Here is a 22,405-nt window from a genome sequence, read left to right as displayed (position 1 = left end):
AACTCTGACCTCAGTCTTCTGCACCTTCTTATTTTTTTGCTAGTGTTCACCTTAAGTCATGTGCAAGCTCACGCAGATCTCTACTTTTCTACGTTTCCAACTGTCACATCTTCTCTGCCTTCGTCATGTCCATCACTGCATCCGACGCCTTCAAGTATAGTATGCTGTGTATAATCACCTTAACTAATCTGCCTATTACACATGTATTTTTGTTAGCCACCCACTCCTCTATCTGGCGCTGATAGGCCCTGAGAGTAAATAAATGAATTGTAGTCTAAGGTAAGTCTCAGCAAGCATGCATTATGTTCAGTTTATTTTACCATGTTGACCAGTAAAGAGTGGACAGAAAAAAGCTGCAAAGTAGAGCTTGACATGCCTCTCGCCCCTACACTGGAAAGCAGCAGGGAAGGCATTTGCAACCACTAACGACAACGGAACATGCCAAGTGTGAAGTAAATCAGTAATGTTCCTCGCATTTATCACAAGGTATACTCTCTGCTCAGTAATTTATTACCCCCTTAGACATTCTGCAAGGAGTGCATACAATGATGTGTCACCACAATACAATGAGAATCATTAACCCTGTGCCAATACAACAGCAAAGAAATTTATGCCCAATAAATGCATTGCTTACATGCAACCAAGAGGCAAGAATGGGCCGACCTGGCACATATATGGAAAATAAGCTCAAAATTATAAAGAATGACATTTGAGCAGCCGCTCATTCCCCCACCCCCTCCCATCAAAAAAATATGAAAAAGGGTCCTCTTCACACGGCACGTTTGAAAGATGCGGCTGTAATATTTGCGAAAGTTCAACTACGTGTGAAATTCAGATATAAATAACGCCAACGCATGCGGTTGGAAGCGAGGCGCCAGGGCGCGGGCAAACAGTAATCGTCTTCAGGTATCGACTGGTTCCACCTCCTGAGGGCCGCTGCTCGACGAATACCACTCAAGGCCACGTTCACATCCAACAAGCTTGTAATGAACTTTAGACAGGTGTTTATCATGATGCAGCAGCAGCTCATCAGTGCTATTGGCCAGTGCTGAATTTTTTAGCTTGATAAACGCAATCATCCACCGAAACGTGTGTCGACTGTTCCTCGCCAGATTCGTGCAGTCCCACGAGGGTGAGCAGCTTTTCCGCCGGCTTCAAGTCTCCTCTTTCGTGCAGGGCCACTGGCATTGTAACGCACATTCTGCACGGTCGTTTTACTATGCATCGATGCCGCATGGGACAGCAAGCGGTTGTACACTCCAATGCGGCGTACGGGCCGCACACATACACACACCGTAACGACAATACAGCGCGCAGGACGCACGCAGCGAACACGGAAGAACAAAAACCGTTCTAAAGCACCTGTTCACTCAACACCACACACAATCCGCACATGGTTCCGACTGCGGGCTTGGCTAGCGCTTCGACTCGTTACGGCCAAGCTGCATGCACTGCGCTCTTGTGGTAACAACGCTCATGAAACGAAAAGAAAATTTTAATATGTAAAACCATTCAAATTGTCAGCTAAAAAAGCTACGGTAAAATTAAATACATCTGATATGTTTTCAAGGTGGTGCGCTTTTGCGGCGTCAGCGATGTAAGCATGGATGCGAATACGCGAATGACGCTATGAATTTCCCGTGCAACTCTGCTAGCCACCATAGCCTATGCCATAGCTCTGCAAATGGCATCGTGCTCGGCGTTTTGCGCGGCTGACTTGCCCGCGTAAATTTTGCTTCCTCCGTGCACACATGCTTGGTGAGGTGAACGGTGGTCGGTACTAACAGTTTGAAGTTTAATCTACTGAAAATTGCTCAAGGAAAGTCAGCGGAATTGCATTTTTATTGTTTCTGTGCATCGCGAGTGACTGGCGGCAGCCACACGGCATCGTCTCCGGTTTGCTGAACTTGTGGGAAGGTGAGCAATTTGTTCTCAGATTTTGAAAGCGGTTTTTTGTTTCTATAGTAATCCTGTGTCTCGTCGCATGTTATGTTCACGGTAACATCAGCACAACGTGCATGCGCTGTCTGTCTCTATTTGAAGTAACATTGGTCGATCAGCGTAAACTTTTGGATTCAATTAAGCACAGGCTGTCCATGTTGGTAGTGCGTGTCGAATGTGCTTTGAGATCATTCTGCGCTCGAAATGGTCTTCTGATAATTTATTTATTACCAGGTATAGTCGAGATTTGGAACCGTTCATCCCACTGCAACAGTGCTGAAAATCTGTTTTGTGTTCATGCATCTGCTGTCCTTAAACTTTTCAGTAATCATTCGCGTGGTTCCTTTGGATCTGGACAACCGGCTACTGTTGCTAGGGACGCCTCGCAGCAGAGCCCTTGGGGACGCCCAGTGGGTCAGCTGTTTGTCCAGGTGCAAAGTTACCTAAGGTACCATTCCAGACTTTTTTTTCCTGTTCATCAATCTCATATTCCTTGCAAAAATTACAGTATGTAATTAGGCACTAAAAAAATTGGTAACTTATACACATTTCAGGACAGTTGAGAGAAATGAAATTAAAATTGGTTTTTGAGGAAAGGAAATGGGGCAGTAACTGTGTCTCGGTGGGCTCCTGAACCTAAGGGAAGGAATAAACGAGGGAGTCTAGAGAAAAATGCACATGCAGCATCAGTATTCTCTCTGTAGACTTTTCGAGACCTGGATTCATTCCTTCCAGGACAGTGCCAAGCAGTAGGTGAACTGCACACAAATTTATTTTCCTCTGGTGCAAAGTAAAGAGTGAAAATGTTCTAAGACAAGTCTCTAGTCTGTTTCATTCTCACTGCATTTGCTCAAAGCATAATATGAAATGCTGTATTTCTTATACCCTGGTTTCCTTTACTTTGAGCAGTAGGTATTGACAATGAACATCAAGGCAAGTCCACTCTCATTGCTTATTGCTGCTTTTAGGTTCCCTCCATGATTTTCTGTTTGCTCAGTCCTGGCCTTAACATATTTTCTTCTGCTGCTTAGCTTCGAACTATTGGCTAGGTTACATGGTTCGGCTACTTCTATGTTCACTGTGAGGTTTGAGAGCTTGTTGCTTTGTTCTTTTTTTATAAGCATCTTTGTCTTCTCGAGGCTGATTGGCAGTCCGGAACAGAGACCACATGCATTGTTTATGTTAAGATGATGACATGATAGCCTAACACATCGTATCGTTGCCATTCGAGCCCCCTGTGTACTTGCTTTGTTGCACTGGGAGCAAAAAAGTTTAGTGGAAGTCGCAATGAGGTGCACTTTTGTTTAGACTAGTGCAAAGGTTTACTGTTGCTTCGCAGTATAGTGCTCCCACCTGTTGCGCACGAGCATTTAGATGGCTGTTAAATACTACTATCAAGGATTTAGCCATTGTAATGTCGCAGGTCTGTTGTGTAGGATTTCAGATCATTGTCTTGCACTGTCCCCGAAGCCTGTTGTGTGTCAGTTACGCCACTATGCTGTTGTATTTCTGTCCAGTGTAAAAAATATTTTCTGTGATTATGCTACACGCACAGGTTCATGGGGAAGTAAATATTTTGTGTCGCTTCAACCGGGTAATGCTATTGAATGAACACTTGCAAAAACCCATGCTGTTAAAAGCCTTGGCTTGTGTAACCCAAGTGTGAGGAGAATACTATTATGGCAGGGATTCTTGCATTACAACCTTTTAAATTCCTTTTTTGTAAAAATAATGACGTGAGGTTTCATGAGTTACAGCTCTCTTTCATTGCTTGCTCAGAGAAAGCGTTTATTGTAAGTAAGCAGTAGTCGCTTTTTTCTATTGTTCAAGCAGCAGCATCAGCATGCCTCATCATTTTTGTCTTCAATGACTGAAGGTGCTTCCAGAGCATTGCCTTCTTTTTTTATTGTTGTTTATTCAGCATGCAATATTGTGTCTATAGATTGCTCTTTAGCATTATTTTGCGTTCTCCCAAGCAAATTTTAGGCGACCAAATTCAGAAGCACCTTGTATTGGCCTTACATGCTCGCTATTAATGCAGAAGTAATTATATGCCACACTAAACACCAAATCTACATCCTTCAGAGTGGGTCTAGAAGCTTGTCTCCAGACTCTTGCCTTCAAGGAGTTCTTACAGGTTTCACATATCTGCTTGGTGTTGGAAGTGACAGCCTTTTCTACTTTTCAGCGAGGTATACATTTAGAAAGGGTTCATATATGTGTATTAGGTAGATCTCTTAACCAGAAACAGGAATCAGGCTAGCTGCATACTCAAGCTGAAATCACACAGGTGAAATATTTTGTCTTGTTCATAGGCGCTGTTTGCATTTCATTCCAGCCTGATTGTGCACTACTGCCATAGCAGGTACCCTATCTAAACGAGACACTATCTTGTGGCAAATCATGCGCATATGTTTTAGACACGTGTGTGAAGAAATGTGCAGCTACAAACATTGCATACTTGGTTATTCATAATGCTTTTTTTTTCTCATGTGCATAGAACAATGTTCAGCTACATTGCTTGCTTTGTTGTTACTACTTCTATTTTTCCGCTAATATTAAACTACATATTAATCTCAGAGACCCGATGTTCGACTGAATGATCCTTCTGTGTCCCACTAGGAAGGCAAAAGCATCACGCCTAGGGCTCATTCACCGCCCTTCATCCCTGTTTTGGTTTCAGTCGGTCAGTTATGCTATTAACGAATGTAATCACTTTATAGCACAAGTATATATGAAAATATATTTTGGGCTAAATGAGGTTAACAAGTTATCCACTGTGCACAATGGTCTGGTTGGTCTTGTACATCTTTACTTTGGTGTTAATGTTTCTTTTGTGGTTGCTGTCTAAATAACTTTGCCTGCCTATTGTATCCTATGTCCTTTTATGTTTTTTTATGCCTGTCTTCCTTCCTACTGGCTCTCTCCCTTTTCAGTCATTCCATTTTCCTTTAAACTGGCGATTGGCCACAAGCCTGCTGTGGGAATGGCAGCTAACACTAGGCCCCTTTTTTTTTTCATTGAACCTGCACTGCTAATATTAACACTAATAGTACTGTATCAGTATTTATGTGATACTGCATTTTTTGTTATGCATAAATAGTTGGCTAAGCCAATGGTAGCAGTGTTGAATATCACAATATATCATGCATATATCTTGCATGCAATATCAGTATCAGTTTATTCACTTTGGATGAAGGTTATTCAAACAGGGTGATAAAAGCATCTGGGCCCTTAGCAAGCTGCTAGTTCGGGCCCATGAAATAAGTGCACAAAATAGTGTGCCCAGGCGTCAGCATAAGAAAAAAAAAAGTTACATTTTATAGGAATAGAAGATGTTACACAAAACTATATCAGTATATTCACTATTATGCTACCCTCTATTTCTTTCAGCTCGGCCGTTTGGCTGTAGATATTTTGTGCTGCTTTCCTAGTCTAGTCCACTCAAACTAAAACTCTGCTTTCTGTGTTGCAGGTAGAATCTACAATGAATGCCGCACTGCGTCTTGTAAGCAGGAGGCGGTGTTAATGGAGCCATGAACTTTTCTTGCGGATGACTGGTGTTGGTTTTATTATGCACTGAACCTCAAGTGTGAAGAGGAAAATGTCGTGTTGGATTTCTGCAGAGGTGAGACATCATGGTGAATCTACCAGTGCGAAAGACGAGACAAGAGACAAGACAGTCGCTGAGTCGCGGCCATAGTTTATTGAAGTGAATAGGGAATACATGAAGAAGCCAAGCAACACCACAAACTACACAATTAAAGATAAGCATACATGACAACATGAGTCAATGGCCCTGAACATTCCCCTGATCGAGATAGTCCAGCTCATTGCGTGTTAGTGCGATAGACAACACACTTGCACATTAGTCACCGAGTCGTAAGGTGTGTCTAGCCTCAATAATCTACCATTTAATCTTCTCTGAATTTACTGCCAAAATGTGTGCTGCCAAAAGGAAAGGGTAGCAGCCTTCAAATCCCTTGCAATATACAGAAAAGTTAGAACCCCTACCCTCTTGTGCTCCTGTAATCTTACATTGATACACCTTCCAGTTTGACCTATATAGACCCGACCACAAGATAGAGTGTCTGATACCATGTTCATTTTACAAGGTACATATACATTTCACACCACATGTGTACTTTTCTCTAGCCACATTCACAGAATTATTCTTAACAATTTTACATATTTTAAACAACTTATTAGGGGCCAAGAAAATCGCTTTTCCATCATACCTTCTGGCCGCATTTTTCAATTTGTACGACAATCTATGTGCGTACGGTAACACAACCGGTCTTTTGGCATCTCGCTGGCTGGCCCCGGCCTGATTGCGCCGGTCGCCGTGAAAAGCTTTCGGCTTCTTTAACAATTTATTGTATGCTCTTGCAATAACATGGTTAGGAAATCCTGCGTTCATTAACCTAAAATGTGCTCTTGGAAACTAGTCGTCATGCTAAGAAAGCATGACTTCATCAATTCTGAGCCCAGGCTTGACAGTCCAATGCTATCTTTCACTAGCTTGTAATAGCCAACCTGTGTCCAAGTAGCAGCTTAACACTCCTGGGTGAATATCACCAGCACACATGGTGTGTGCAGATCAACTTATCAAGGTAAGGTCCAGAAACCGCAGCTCTTTTTGTGACGACATTTGCTCCAAGGTAAACCTAAGAATATGTTCACATCCCAAATTATCAGAACCTTTGTAAAAGACCAGAAAATCATCAACATAGCAAAAGATTTTTTCCCCCAGTCCATGCAAGTCCTTGACAATCATTCTATACACCCTACTTAAAATATCTCTTAGCACAAGGCCCATCTTCGAACCACTACATATACCAGATTTTTGAACACATACCACACTACAGTACTCTACAGCCATGCTCTTAAAATAAATGCTATTCACTAGCATGCTCTTCAGATAAATTTCAGAAAAGGGTTCTTGCAAAATTTTGTCTGGTTATTTGCAAAAGCATTTGTCTACTTCGCATCTTGAAGATCCGTTTCTTGTACTCAATTCGCAGCGTGGTTGAGTATCTGAAGAATGGCAATCCAGCAGATTGTCTGGTGGTTAGTGTCGATGTAGAACTATTTCATTCCATCCCGTATGAGGACCTTATGAAAAGCTTGTGAATGTGTATATCGGAGCACAATGATGAGCTTGTGTTTAGGAACAGGTGCGTAATAGTCTTTTTTTTTGGACTTACCTCCTTTTATTTGAAGAGCATGTTTCTGGAGTATGGCTGTGCGGCATATGTTCAAAAGTCTAGTATATGTATCGATTGAATGCCTCTGTGCTAAGTAATATTCTCTTAAGCAGGGTGGATGGAGTGATTGCCAAGAACTTGCATGGGCTGGGGGAAAATCTTTCACTGCGTCTGATTTTCTGGTCTTTTACAAAAGGTTGCGATAGTGTGGGACCTGTGCATATTGCCAAGTTGTTTAAGGAGCAAGGCCTTTCTTTAACTTAGCATTTCCTTAGAGGAAATGTCCCATCAAAAAGAGCTGCGGTTTCTGGGCTTCACCTTGATGTTCTGCACATGCCATGTATGCTGCCGATATTCACCCAGGAGGGTCAAGCAGCTACTTGACTATTGGCCGAATCATTCTAAGCTAGTGAAAGATAGCATTGCGTCATCTAGGCTAGGCTCGGTATTGATGAAGTGATGCTTTCACAGCATGACAAGTGGTCTCCATGAGCAGATTTTAAGGCTTATTAAAGCATTATTCCCCAACCATGCAGGAGTGTGTGATAAATTGTTAAAGCTGAGCATATAAGATTGATCAAGTTGGTCAGACATGCTAAAGGTAAGAATGGCATAACATCATGTAACGAGGACAGCAGGAGAGCACATACGCATTAGTGCCAACCTTGGAGCAGATACAGAATCCAAGAGCGTGTGCTTGACATTCAGCGTTGGCAGTCAAGGATCGGGCTCATTCAATCTTGAATGTTCAAATCAGTGTTTTCTCATTTCCTTGACTGTCAGCGCTGATTGTCAAGCTCGTGCTCTTGGATTCTGTACACATTCCAAGGTTGGCACTTGTGCGTGTGCTTGTTGTCCTGCTGTCCTTATTACTTGATGCTGCGCCATTCTTCCCTTTAGCATGTTAAAGCTAAAACCCCTTCACAGGGATTGGCAGGATACGGCCGGGGCCAGCCATCGAGATAACAAAAGATCGACTGTGTTACTGTACATACGTAGATTGTCGCACAATTTGAAAAATGTGTTCAGAAGGTATGACGCAGAAATGGTGCTCTTGGCCCCTAATAAGTTCTCTACAAACTGTAAAATTGTTAAGAATAATTTTGTGAATTTGGTCCTGGAAAAGCATATGTGCCTTGTAAAATGTATGTGGTGCATCGGATACTGTTATCTTGGGGTTGGGTTTATGTTGGTCAAACTCGAAAGTGTGTGAATGTAAGACTACGGGAGCACAAGAGATATTTGGATATTGGTAGGGGTTCTAACTTATCTGTACATCGCAAGGAATGTGAAGGCTGCTAGCCATTCCTTTTGGCAACACTCATTTTGGCGATACATTCGGAGCAGATTAACCGGAAAATTATCGAGGCTAGACACATCTTATGACTCGGTGACAAATCTGTGAGTGTGCTGTCCATCGTGTTAATATGCAACGAGTTGGACTATCTAGATGAGAGGAAAGTTAAGAGCGATCTTTTACTCATGTTGTGGTATAGCATATCTGTAACTGTGTGGTTTGTGGTGTTATTTGGCTTTTCTATGTACTCCCTGTTTACTTCAATAAACTTCAGTTGCGAGTCAGCGCCTGCTTTGTCTCCTTTCTTGTCATTGTCTCGTGCTGGTATGTTCACGTACTTGCAGAGTAGATTCACTGAATTGTATACTTGCAGAGGCTTGTGAAGAAAAACCAGAGGAATTTTCTTTCCTTTGTCTGGAATGGAAGTTAAAAATTTTTTTTCGCGTAGCTAGATGGTTGCAGCATGAAATTCCATTCTGGAAGGGTAAACCCACTAAATTGTACATTTTGTGTGCAAGGGTACTGATGCTTGCATGAAACTGAAAACATTCGCCCAGGCTATCTGGCTAGCTTCCTTCTTCCTTGTGCCCAGATTTTTTTAAACAATACTTTGTCAGATTTATTTTGACCAGAATTTCTAACATGTTAATTACACCATATTTTGTGATCATATACAACAAAATTAAAACATGATGATCACTGGTGTATGGTTTAGTCTGGGGTAGAATGATGAGAAGTACCTAGTATATAGTAAAATTTAATATTACTAGTCTAACAAACAAAATTGCTCTTTTTTTTAGTGGAAAATTTTGCTACCAGGGAGTCGGAGCGGCATGGCATGATGAAGACTTGGACAGTGTGCATTCCAAAGTACCTGTATTCATGTCGGCACGAGAAGTTGCGCACAGTGCTTCAAACAGTTGGTGAGTACCTTGGTGCTGTGCTTCTGCTTAGATAGGTAAATATTTGATTTTAAATGTGCCTGAACAGCCAATTGGCCTAAACGAGTGCACACTAAGTCAATACAAACACCATGACGTGAACAGACATAATACAGAAAAATGGTCACAAATACGATGATAATAATAGTAAAGAAAAACAAGCATAATGAGTAAACAATGAAAACAGCAAATTAGGCAAATATTTCTGTGTCATAAAAAGTTGAATTGTGTTATTTGCAAATGAGTCATTGGTGAAATGGCATGCATGTGAGGATAAAATCTATCATAGCATTTGGTGGTTTTTCCCTGAGGCACACGAAATCGCAGTGACATCAATAACGGCTCACAGTCAATAGAGCCGAGCACAACTTCATGTAGAAAATCCATGTCATAAAGGGTAGACATACCAAGGTCTGCTGCGGGTTCGATCCCGGCCCCGGCGGCTGGAATTTCTTTGGAGGAGAAATTCTTGAGGCCCGTGTACAGTGCGATGTCAGTGCACGTTAAAGAACCCCAGGTGGTCGAAATTTCCGGAGCCCTTCACAACGGCGTCTCTCATAGCCTCAGTCGCTTTGGGACGTTAAACCCCATAAACAAAACAAAACAAAAACAAACCAAGGTCTGCTAGAAGAAAGTCGTAGTCTTAGAAACGACAGCGCTCAATATATCTATCACAAAGGATGCATACAATCTTCTGCTGAACATTTTCGATTTCATCGCCAGAGATAACAGAGGCACTATTCTAAGCTACTGATGCAAACTCAAGACGTGGCATCACGAGAGCACAGTAGCCAAATTATGTTTTTAATCTGAATAAGAGTGTGTATCTGAAAATTTGAGCAAAAATTGAGTAGCATTTAGATATTCTTGCACGAAATACCACTGTTAAAATTGGTTATAAATGATATGTCTCACATGTACGCTTGTCTGCTGAATATAGTAAGCATGGCTTGCGACCTGAGTGCCTCCGATGTATGAAAAAAAAATGGCCAGGTTACTGCATGACGTGTGGAGCAACCCAGTGTAGCACATTCAGGCTTCATGGAGTGGAGAATGAAGGCAGTAATAACTTTAAGAATAGAAAACACAGGACCAGGAAGCTGACAGAACACACTGACACTCGGTGCATGAAGGGCATTATGGAGTTGCCTGTCGTGTTGTGCAAGATGGAGGTCGCACAGACAGATGTTAAACATGAGTCGATGCAGATACCTTCTGTCATTACGTAGTACTCACTGCAGAACTCAACAAAAAAGAAGCAAAGGTAACAGCTGAGCATGGCCAGACTCTTGTGCTTTCCTCCGCAAGCAATCTGGAAGCGCAACTCTTCAGTCTTTTATGCTTTCGCTCGACATATACATCATCACTGCATGTGTCGAGGAAAAGTACATACCCTTAATGTCAAATGACATAGCACTTACAGGACTCAGTAACAGCTTACTTAGGTGTTCTGATGCATCTACAGGGCACCTTATGAGAGATTCTTAGGCTTCAGAGCACTCAATCTACAGGGCGCCTCATGAGAAATTCTTAGGCTTCAGAACACTCAGCCCTTGCAGAAATTGTTTCAAAGTTTGTTGCCACATGGACCTCTTCGTAATAATGACCCTAAAAGCGAGCCTTCCTTTAGTGTCACAAAAAAAGGCCTAGGACATGGGTCTTTTTTGCTCCTTCATTAGAACCAAAATGTTTGCGAGCGAGATCTTTCACAGATATGGAATGATATCACGAAATGTCAAAGAGAAGCCTGAAGCTGTGCGAAGCAATACCAGCAACAGCCCTGCCGTGGTGGCTCAGTGGTTATGGCGCTCGGCTGCTGACCCGAAAGGCACGGGTTCGATCCCGGCCGCGGCGGCCAAGTTTCGATGGAGGAGAAATTCTAGGGGCCCGTGTGCTGTGCGATGTCAGTGCACGTTAAAAAACCCCAGGTGGTCGAAATTTCCGGAGCCCTTCAACACGGCGTCCCTCATAGGCTGAGTTGCTTTGGGACGTTAAACCCTAATAACCAAACCAAGCGATACCAGTTACAAACACATCAGAGCTGTTGAAGAAGCTGAAAGATTCATGCCTTCATCCTTTTTCTACATCAGACACATGACTACACTTTGTCTTTCTGGGCCATCATTTTGAAAAGGTTAACATGGCAGCGGCCTTCGGTTAAATTTCTGCAAGGAGCCCTTTGTGGAAACTTAAGCATCTGTTCCTCGTGAGGCGCACTGCAGGGATATTTGAATACCTTAGTGAGCTGCAACCAGCACCTGTGGCTGCATTTTCACTGACATCAGAGATTAGTACAGTCGCGAGCAAAAAATATTAGCACAGATCATTGGAGATCAGAATTCGTATATCTCACCACGCGGCACTGCGGTACGCAGACCTGCCTAACGGGCCGTTTCCATTTTTGCAGCGTAGGGGGGGGGGGACGGCATGAAGTAAGCTTTATCAAACGTGCACCGCTCGAGCGTTGAAGTGCCGACCCTACGTGACTGTGCTTGCGGCATTTATTTTGGCTCGGTTATCATCAGCAAAGATGGTGTCTTTTTATTACTCTTTTTTTATGTCCGCGATGGTTTGTCAAAAGGAACGCGCGGGAACAATAGATGATAGCCCTGCTTTTAGCCAGTAATTTTGCTGGTTCGTGACAGTCCGCTGAACCCCCCTATTACTGTATAATGGGAACGGCCCGGCACTCTCGTTATCAGCCTCTTCGCCACCCGCAGCGCCACGCGTTATCATTCGGGCGCTCCGGTGTTCCGTCATGTGTGCTAATCTTTTTTACCCACGACTGTACATTTTCGTGCAGATGCTGAGATAATGGAAACTATGACTGAAAGCATAACGTTTCGGGGAAGTATGCTTCCTTGGGCAAGTGCTGTGTAACCACCAATCCAATGGGTACAAGCTTTCTCCTCACCTGGTGCTCGTCTTCTTTAGGGTGAAATGCCTGCCAAATGGTTCATTGCCCCACCTTGAGATGAAGAAAATACCTTGTGCCATGGTGCTCTTTGTCCTCAGATTCCCTCGCGCCATCAAAAATCACAATCATCATCATGCTTGTGGACAAGTGTCTGGCCTTTTTCAGGTGTTACCAATGTTCCTTGCTCACTAAGTTGTGCATTGAGTACTATGTAATGAAAGGCATCTGCATTGAATTGTATTTGGCACCCATCCTTAGCTACTTTCTATTTGCACAAAATTGTAGACAACCGTAAAGACTTTCATGCACACAGTGGTGTCCGAGTAAGCACATTTTGTCTGCTTCTTCCTGGCCCTGTGGTTTTTGCTGTTTACTGTTATGAGAAATGAATTTTAGGCAATGAATCATATTGGTTTGGTTCTCAGTAAATGGCTTTTACAAGCTTCTACGAAAGCCGATTGTTCAATACCGGATGGTTCAAATGTATTTGTGAAATCTATAATAGGTGTTGTGTGGCTACTAAATGAGGATTTTTTTATCTTTTCAGATGGATCCGACAGCAATGTTTAGAGGTACAATGTGTGCAATTTGTCATGAAAATAAAACGTATGATGTACTTGTACTCAACCAAACACTTGCCACTCTTTCATTCTAAGTTGCATTCTTTGTACGTGTGCAATACATAAAATGCATGAAATTCTTGTACATAATACTTATTTCCTCGGCCTCTGGACTGCTATATCTGCAGTGAACGTTCTGGGCAGAAGCTATACACAGATGCATGTGCATGTACTACTGAAAGTATTATCGAGAGCAAAAATAACAGACCCCTGCCAGCGCGTGCCGATCTGTGCCAAACTGCATGCAAGCGCCGCTTGACGAAGCACTCCAGATGCTGAGACGAGCGCAGTGGCACGCAATGCGTAGCGCCCCTCGAGATGGGCGCACGCCACTGCGCTGGTCTTGGCACTAGGAGCGCTTCGTCAAGCGGCGCTCGCATGCAGTTTGGCACAGATCGGCACGCGCTGGCTGGGGTCTATTATTTTTGCTCTCGATAGTACATAATTACAATGCAGATTATTTCCGTTCTAGATCAGATGACTTCCAAGTGAACGGAGGAAGTATGCATACACGTTACGGGACCTTTAATAAGAACACAACAGAAGCATTCGTTGCGAAGAAACGATTTTTCTCGTTCATAGCATAGCGTAACTTTCCGTTACCAAGAATGTGACAACCGTCGGACGGAGTCGCTGTATTCATGTTGCGGAAAACCCTAAGGCAACGCATTACCAGCGGGTTTCTCTGTACTGAGGAGCATTTTTTTTTACAGTGTACTTGATGCGAAACCAGTGTGGTTCCGATCTCTGCTTGCTTTGCTACCTTGTTTCCTGGGGTCCACTGATATATCGCTATTTTAACAGGGTTGGTACATGAATGAAGTATCTTGCCAACGAATCCAAGAGGCATTCTAAGATACCTTACGATTTCGGGAATGCCCTTCTGTTGGAGAGCATTATTCATAAAAGCCACTAAGTAGCAACTGACGCCTCAGAAACGAATCGCTCGTTGTGCCTTAATTTTGGTCTTTCACGGCTGAGTTAAGAGGAGACATTGAACTCGCATCGCATGTCTTGCCATCTCAGAACAGGTCGCATACGAGAGGACACATCTGTAAAAAAAAAAACAACAACTAGGGCGTTATAATGTGAAGTGGAAAGAGGAAAATCGCTGAATAATACATTCGGCGTGCAGCTAACGGTATCGTTTCACCACCTCGCCACAGCAAATGTCAAATAAGGGAGCGTTTTTCTAATATCGGTATTGAGACGAATGGCACCGCGCAAAATAGTAATTAGTAAATGATCCACCGCGGTGGCTGACTGGTTACGGCGCTCCGCTGCTGGCCCGAAAGATGCGGGATCGATCCCGGCCGCGGCGGCTGAGTTTCGATGGAGGCGAAATTCTAGAGGCCCGCGTGCTGTGCGATGTCAGTGCACGTTAAAGAACCCCAGGTGGTCGAAATTTCCGGAGCCCTCCACTACGGCGTCCCTCACAGTCCGAGTCGCTTTGCGACGTTAAACGCCAATAAATATAAAAATGAAATCAACCAAAATAGTAAATGAAGGCAAATTTAAATAAGATATGTCAGAAGTGGGATTCGAACCCACGCCCGGAAGTCCGGACTGCGACCTGAACGCAGCGCCTTGGACCGCTCGGCCATCCTGACAGAACGGAGAAGGCAGAAAATTGGTAGCGTGTCAAGAGTGTTTCCCTTCAAAGAATGTGGTTGTTTGGCTGAATAGGCAGCATGCGGATATGCAGACAGCTAGCTGTAACGTGTTGCTGGCCGCTCTATTGAAGAAAAGGCAGTCAGCGCGTTCGTGTATTCCACACATGACCACCTACTGGGACACCTATAGAGGACGTTAGCGCGGTGCATCATCATGGCGCCTATGACGTCACGTGTGAGGTATAATCAGGTGTGCAGAACAGCAAAGCGTCGACTTCGCGCTCTGAAGCACGGGCGAGGAGCAAAAATGTGGGATGGCCACCTGGAGCACTACAGGTATGTCCTGGAATGAGAACAAAACAATACTTTTAGGGGAATAAAGAAGCGCAGAGGGCGAAATTCGGAAAAAAGCGCTCTATCGTAATTCAAGAGGTACTGCCCTCGTTTTCGAGGCCTGGCCAGGTTATTAGAGGGCCAGGCAATGCAGAAGTATGAACAGGGATATCTCTGTGTAGGGCAGTGGTGCAGTGGCGAAAGCATTAAATATGTTCTGGTAGACTGCAATGCTCTATATCCAAATATCGAAGCAGACAAGGTGAGTATTCCAGTGTTTTTCGGCTTTAGGAACATTGAAAGCAACATCAACACTAAGACGTAAATACGAGCAAAAGCAGACTAGCAGGCGTAAAACCAGAATGGGGAAATTGCCAGAGCCGTAACAGAAACAAGAAACTATAGCTTAGAACTAAAAAAAGAAATAGCTTCGGTATGAAAAAAGAATTAATGTGGTTCAAAGGAAAAAAAATACAACATAGCAAGAATTGAACAGTAGTTTAAACTATTTTAAGGATTTAAAAACAAAAAGAACGCCGAACTGAACCCTTTCTCTTCCGTTGTAAACTTCTTGTAAACTTTAAAAAAAGGGTGTGTTGTGAATAGTTTTGGACTGGCAGCTGTGCCCCTAACACTTTATGTTCAGTGTTTAATGCAATGTATGTCGCTAGTGCTATATAGCTATATATAGTATAGGTAACATCGTCGCTCCACGTTTTTCGTGTTGAACACGAAATTAACAAAATATCCCGTCTTTTTGTTCACCCGTCCGCTTTCTCCAGCTCCATTCTTGCCTTCACCGGTTCTGTGCCAGCTAATTTGCGGTGCCAAGTTTTCCCATCTCTTTTCACCATCTAGTCTTCCTGACCTCAAGACCGCGTATCCTATTGTTCGATCTATATTTGTCTAAACGAAAGACACCGGTGCCGGGTCTGTCGTGAGGTGCGAGGTGCCACTACTTCCGTCTTCCGCCACCGCTTTCACGGGTGGAGTCCTAATTAAATATGACGCTCCTTATTAGTGTGACCCTTCCCTGGGCCCCGGCCAAGCAAGAACGCCTCCCAGGACCGGAGGAGTTTCGTGGTGAAGCAGTGGATGTGAAATGAAACCTAGAAAACAAAATCTGTGATGAAAAGCCAGACGGCATGCTCCCGGCTGTCCATTTTGGCACTGTTCTGTTCTTGATCGTGTGGGACGTGCCAGTGCTGGGATCGATAAGAACGAAACAGAAACGCAGAAGGCAGGCGGCAATAATCTTGCAATAAAGGATGGCGATCGCGCAAGCGCTAGTTTTTTTCACGCTTCTACACTGCCGCGTGTCTCAAAGTAAGCTTCTACCTACATAGGTCTGCTCTGGAGGTCTCCCAATTGTGCCCGCTCTGTGCTGAAACCGAAACGATAGACCTTTGCTTGCTGACCTGCATGCCACCGCTTCTCTCCTTTACCGAGATGCCTCCTAGAACACCAGTTAAGAAAACTCGGTCTAAGTGTGCGTGCTAGGGTTCTGTCTCTTGGGGCCGCTACCTTTGGCCACAGCAACAGGAATGTGCTATCATCATCAGCCTGACTACGCCCACTGCAGGGCAAAGGCCTCTCCCATATCTCTGCAATTAACCGTGCCCCACGCCAGCTGCGGCCACCGTACTCCCGCAAACCTCCCCCGCAAACCTCCTAATCTCATCCGCCCACCTAACTTCGTGCCGCTCCCTGCTACGCTTGCCTTTTCTTGGTATCCACTCCGTTACCCGTAAGGACCAGCGGTTATCTTGCCTTCGCATTACATGCCCCGCCCAAGCCCATTTCTTTCTCTTGATTTCAACTAGGGTGTCATTAACCCGCATTTGTTCTCTCACCCACTCCGCCCGCTTCCGATCTCTTAACGTTACACCGATCATTTTTCTTTCCATAGCTCGCTGCGTTGTCCTGAGCTTAAGCTGAACCCTCTTTGTTAGCCTCCACGTTTCTGCCCCATAGGTGATTACCGGTAAGATACACCTGTGGTATATATTTTTCTTGAGGGATATCAGTAAACTGCCATTCATGATCTAAGAGAACCTGCAATACGCTCTCCACCGCATTCTTATTCTTCTAGTTATTTCTCTTTCATGATCCGGATCAGCTGTCACATTCTCTTACTACTTCCAGCACCGCGCCACCAATTGCGAAGTGCTGTTCTCTCGCTAGGCTGTTGAATATTACTTTGGTTTTCCGCATGTTAATTTTAGCCCCATCGTTCTGCTCTGCCTGTCTAATTCATTGATCATGCTTTGCAGTTTATGTCCAGAGTGACTTAGCAAGCCAATGTCATCAGCGAATCGCAGATTACTTAGGTATTCTCATTAACTCTTATCCCCAACTGTTCCCATTTCATGCCTCGGAATACCTCCTGTAAACAGGCAGTGAAGAGCATAGGCGAGATCGTGCCTCCCTGCCTGACACCTTTCCTTATTGGAATTTTATTGCTGACTTTATAGAGAACTATAGTAGCTGTGCAATCATTAGAAATATCTTCCAATATTTTCTCATAACACTCTTCTACAACCTGATTCCGCAATGCCAGCATGACTGCTGAGGTTTCTACTCAGTCGAATGCTTTCTCGTAATCAATGAATGCTATATATAGGGGCTGGTTATATTCTGCGCATTTCTCTATCACCTGATTGATAGCGTGAATATGGCCTATTATCGAGTATCCTTTACGAAAACCTGCCTGATCATTTGGTTGACTGAAGTCTAGGGTGGTCTTGACCCTATTAGAGATTACCTTAGTAAATACCTTGTAGGCAACAGACAATAAGCTTATCGGTCTGTAAATCTTCAAGTTTTTGACGTCTCTTTTCTTATAAATTAAGATAATGTTAGCGTTTTTCCAAGCTCCAGGTACTCTCGAGGTCACAAGGCATTGCCTATACAGGGTGGCTAGTTTTTGTAGCACAATCTCTCCTCCGTCCTTCAGCAAATCTGCTGTTACCTGATCCTCACCAGCTGCTTTCCCTCTTTGCATTGCTCCTAAGGCTTTCTTTACTTCCTCCTTCGTTAAGGTTAGGTTATACTACACATAAATAATCCGGAAAGCAGACTACATTCGCTACTACATAGATTTGTGCAGAACTCTTCGGCTACTTTAACTATCTTATCCATATTGTTAATAACATTGCCCTCTTTGTCTTTTAGTGCATACATCTGATTTTTACCTATGCCCAGTTTTCTCACTGATTTTTGGCTACCTCCGTTTTTTAGAGCATGCTCGATTTTCTCCATGTTAAACGTTTTTATGTCGGCTATCTTGCACTTATTTATTAACTTCGATAGCTCTGCTAGTTCTATCCTGTCTGTGGAGTTAGACGTCCTCATGCTTTGCCGTTTCTTAATCAGATCTTTAGTCTCCTGAAATAGCTTCCCGGTGTCCTGTCGAACCATCGTACCGCCTATTTCTACACCGCACTCCGTAATGATATCTGTGAGACGATCGTTCATTGTTTCAACATTACGGTTGCCATCTTCAGTTAAAGCGGAAAATCTGTTCTGCACCAAAATCCTGAATTCCTCTACTTTCCCTCTTAATGCTAACTCATTAATAGACTTCCGCTTGACTAATTTGCTCCGCGCCCTTTTCAAATCTAAGCTAATACGAGACCTCACCATTCTGTGGTCACAACAACGGACCTTTCCGAGGACCTCCACATCCTCTACGATGCCAGGGTGAGCGCACAGTATGAAGTCTATTTCATTTTTAGTCTGTCCATTGGGGCTCTTCCACGTCCACTTCCTGTTGGCTCGTTTGCGGAAGAAGGTATTCATGATCCGTAAATTATTTCTCTCTGCTAACTCTACTAATAACTCTCCTCTCCTATTCCTAGAATCTACGCCATTGTGCCAACCGCCTGGTCTCCAGCTCTCTTCTTGTCTACCTTCGCATTGAAGTCGCCCATCAGTACAGTGTACTGTGATTTTACTTTGGTCAACGCCGATTCCATGTCTTCATAGAAGGTTTCAAAGATTTGGTCATCATGGCTTGGTGTAGGCGCGTAGGCCTGCACCACCTTCAGCTTATACCACTTATTAAGCCTAATTAAGATAGCTGCCACCTTCTCGTTAATACTATAAAACTCATCTATGTTGCAAGCTATATCCTGATTGATCAGAAATCTCACGCCTAGTTCTCGTCTTTCTGCTTATCCACAATAGCACAGTACGTGCCCACCCTTTAGTACTGTATACGCCTCATCTGTTCCCCTAACCTCTCTTTTTACTCAGGCTTGACAAGTCCGCGAAAGAAAAACGGGACAATTGCTGATTCGTAGGTAGTTGGAAGATTTAGATATGTCGGAGACTTTCTGATTTTAACGCGGTAGCGTTAAGAAGCTCGTGTTGGAGAAAAGCCAGTACTGGCTTGTAACACGAAAATCTCCATGTATAATATCTTGTGGAGATCCGGGGAATCGAAGCAATGTCGTTTAGATTCAGAGGTGAGCACGTGCAGAACACACTACGAAGGCTCCGTTTTTTCCTTATTGCAGGGAAGTACACCCACACTGACAGGATTAAGTCTGACTTAACCAAGTTGCATCATGGAACTCATCATACACAATCGCACCAGCAGCCACTCTCCCTTTGTCAGCGCATCAAAATTCCGGAAGACACACACATGCATTGAGGAAAGGGAGCCAGGCAGGAGGCTGATCCTGCGCAGCATATACCCACCGCACCATAGCACACTGCTCTCTGAACAGAGACTTCGATGAACGTGGCGGCTCTGCGTGACGATCTGTCATGCGTCTCTTCCACAGGCATATGAGCAATAAAAAATCACGTGGAACCCTAGAACCTTCCAAGTAGGCAAAAATCTAATAGTATAGGGCATAGTCTCAGTGTCCTTTTTGACAGTCTGTTGAAGAATGTGCCAAGAAAATGCGGCATCACGTCAAAACACAAAGAAATGATCAATAGTTTTTGGCTGCTGACACAAGCGGCAGCTCACAGGCCATGGCACAAAAGTCCCTTTTTTCACGAAGCCAAGTTTTGACAGGCAAAGCGGACATGTGAAGTTCAAGCAAGAAAGTCTTTGCGGTCGCTTGAACGCACATTCATTGGACCCGCTTTAAGACACTGTTGTCTAGAAAGCAGAGGTAAGGCTGCCAATACATCGGTATAGGAAACAACGCCTCACTCAGAGTTTTTGTCATCTGTTTTGTGGATAGACTGTATAGAAAGTTTGAGGAAAACCTTACATTGAGGAAATGGAATGTGTCGGCTACTTCTTTAATAAAACCCCACAAAGACCCCTCATTCCTGTGACCAGTGGGTGCAAACCGCACTTAATAGCACTTAATGAGCACTTAATCGTCTGTTAAACACAGCTAGATAGAAGGGAGTGTTAACTGTTCTAAAAGGAAAACTTTGAAACAGGCTGATGAACAAACAAGTACTGCAGACCAGCTCCAGCGGCCTCCCGAGGGAGAAACTGATAGCCTCTACACGTAGGCTCCCATTGAGAGCACCACACAAAAGTTTCAAAAATTGTATGAATTGCCTTTACTTTTTTCTTGCATAATGCAACACCTGCATGACATATATAAGCTTTGAAACCAAGAAGATATTGAAAAATCGTGCTTGTACAAATAGATACAGCTCCTTGCCCATCCAAGCCTGGGTTTGTCGCCCACGTAATGAGATCTGAGAATCCCAACGAGGCCCACTGTTACGATACCGATGCAAGGGAACCCCCAAGTATTGTAAATCTTTGGAGTCCCACTTGATGCCACGAAAAAATCTCGGTTTCGTACCCAAGTGTCCTACCCAGAACACATCTGATTTATCGAGGTTAAGAGACGCACCAGAACAATCGTAAAACTGCTTAGTTACATTAAAAACTTCGAGCACACTCTTTTTTATCAGAGCACAAACGGCAATGACATCAGCATAAGCTTAAGTCTTAATTTCACATTGTGATAGTGAGAATCCACGAACTGCGGTGTTGTTCTAGGTACTGTGATATGGGCCCAAGGTATAAAGCAAATAACAAAGGTGATAGCGGGCAGCCCTGTCTATCAGATGTTTTAAGTGGAATAGGTTTGGTAAACTTTTGATTAACAATTAGTCTTGCAGTGGCTGCTTTATAACATAGTTGTATGTCTTTAAGTAAGACATCACTCTAAGTAATACAACCCTCTAATACAGCAAATAAAAAATCATGACTGAACTTATCAAAAGCTTTTACCAGATCAATCTGAATAAGAGCCACTTGACTGACCTCATCTGGCACTGTCTCTTAACACGGAACAGAACGTGCCATATGGATATGGTTTCGAATACGACGGCCTTTGATTCCGCGCACTTGGTACAGCCCTAATAAATGTAATGCCACAAGCTGCAGACAAGAAGAAAGAACCTTCGCAAATATCTTATAATCCACGTTGCATAAGCATATCAGACGGTACCTTTTAACAGTTTTCAACCGATCTGCATCTATATGCTTTTTTGGGATTAGTACGGTGTGACCAGTGTAGAACGTGGGAGGTAAAATGCCCATGTCATGAGCTGCACTGAAAACTACCAAAAAGTAAGGGGCTAAGCTAGGCATAAAAGCTTTACAGAATTCACTACTTAGACTGCTCAGAACGTCCAACCAGGTGGGCGGGGGGAGGGGGGGTGTATTCCTGGGGCTTTCTTTTTACTTTTATATGCGGCTGTTTGGTGATAATAGTAACCCGATCAGAGGGTCCAATTTCAATCACTTAGGAGAAGCGTTTCCTTGTCTTGAAGATGAACAGTGGGCAGTCATTGAGGGATCTTTTACTTTAGATGAGGTGAAATCGGCCATTTCTTTTCTACAGGTTCAGAAGTTCCCGGGCCCGGACGGTCTTACTAGCACGCTAGGAAGGCTCGTTGGTTCGAACTGCAAAAAAAATTGGACCTAGTAAAGACGTTGTGGTCTTCGACTTCGTGAAGTATCTTTGTGCACTGAAGTGTCCGTGAGTAATTATGAGTATGGAAATTTTGAAACGGGACCCGTTAAAAATCCCATTGCACCCTACAAAGCATTTCATTCGACTGCTATGAGCTGTGGAACGCAGCGCCATGTATTTTGTAGAGATGAATGTAAATGCGAGTAGCTTGCGCTTAGGTACAGCCTTTGTGAAAAGTTTGGAGCCCAGGGGGTTTGCTTCTGAGCCACACTCTGTGGTTCGTAATGCATCTCCAGCGCTCCAAATTTCTTGAAGGTAAAAAGATTTCTGGTCCTGTCTTCTCCAATGGGTAGGGCTGCCACGAATGCTTCAGGAGTCCCACTACAAGGCTTAGAGGCAAACCACCTGGGCTCTAAACTTTTGACAAAGACTGTACGATAGGTGTGTTATGACCATGTTCCGTTTGGGTTTCGGCGTTCTTCATTCCAAAGCGGCTCAGGCTATGAGTTACGCCGCAGTGAAGGGCTTCAGTGATTTCGGCGACCTTTTATTGACAGTGAACAGGATTCGTTAGAATGCAGTGTTTTTAATATACCTTGCTCAAACAAAGCTTTAAGCCGCTTGTTTC

The 22,405-nt window shown here is 43.7% G+C and overlaps 1 long non-coding RNA gene and 1 other non-coding gene across 3 annotated transcripts; one reads left to right on the top strand and one right to left on the bottom strand.

Moving 5' to 3' along the window:
- Positions 1-1,681: 1,681 nt before the first annotated feature.
- Positions 1,682-12,923, top strand: LOC149338902 (uncharacterized). 2 transcript variants are annotated; one of them, XR_016283462.1, is made up of 4 exons: positions 1,682-1,917; positions 5,417-5,569; positions 9,246-9,368; positions 12,851-12,923. It is a non-coding gene; the product is annotated as an uncharacterized LOC149338902 (long non-coding RNA). The 2 variants fall into 2 exon arrangements; XR_016283461.1 differs by lacking the exon at positions 12,851-12,923 and having other exon boundaries at positions 9,246-12,736.
- Positions 12,924-14,449: 1,526 nt separating this feature from the next.
- Positions 14,450-14,533, bottom strand: TRNAL-CAG (transfer RNA leucine (anticodon CAG)). Its single transcript has one exon. It is a non-coding gene; the product is annotated as a tRNA-Leu (tRNA).
- Between the last annotated feature and the right edge of the window lie 7,872 nt (positions 14,534-22,405).

The sequence above is a fragment of the Amblyomma mixtum genome, chromosome 6 (assembly GCF_055824585.1).
Source record: "Amblyomma mixtum isolate Tamu chromosome 6, ASM5582458v1, whole genome shotgun sequence".
Lineage (NCBI taxonomy): Eukaryota > Metazoa > Arthropoda > Arachnida > Ixodida > Ixodidae > Amblyomma > Amblyomma mixtum.
Note: the sequence above shows the minus strand (reverse complement) of the source record. Positions and strands in the feature narration are given on the sequence as shown.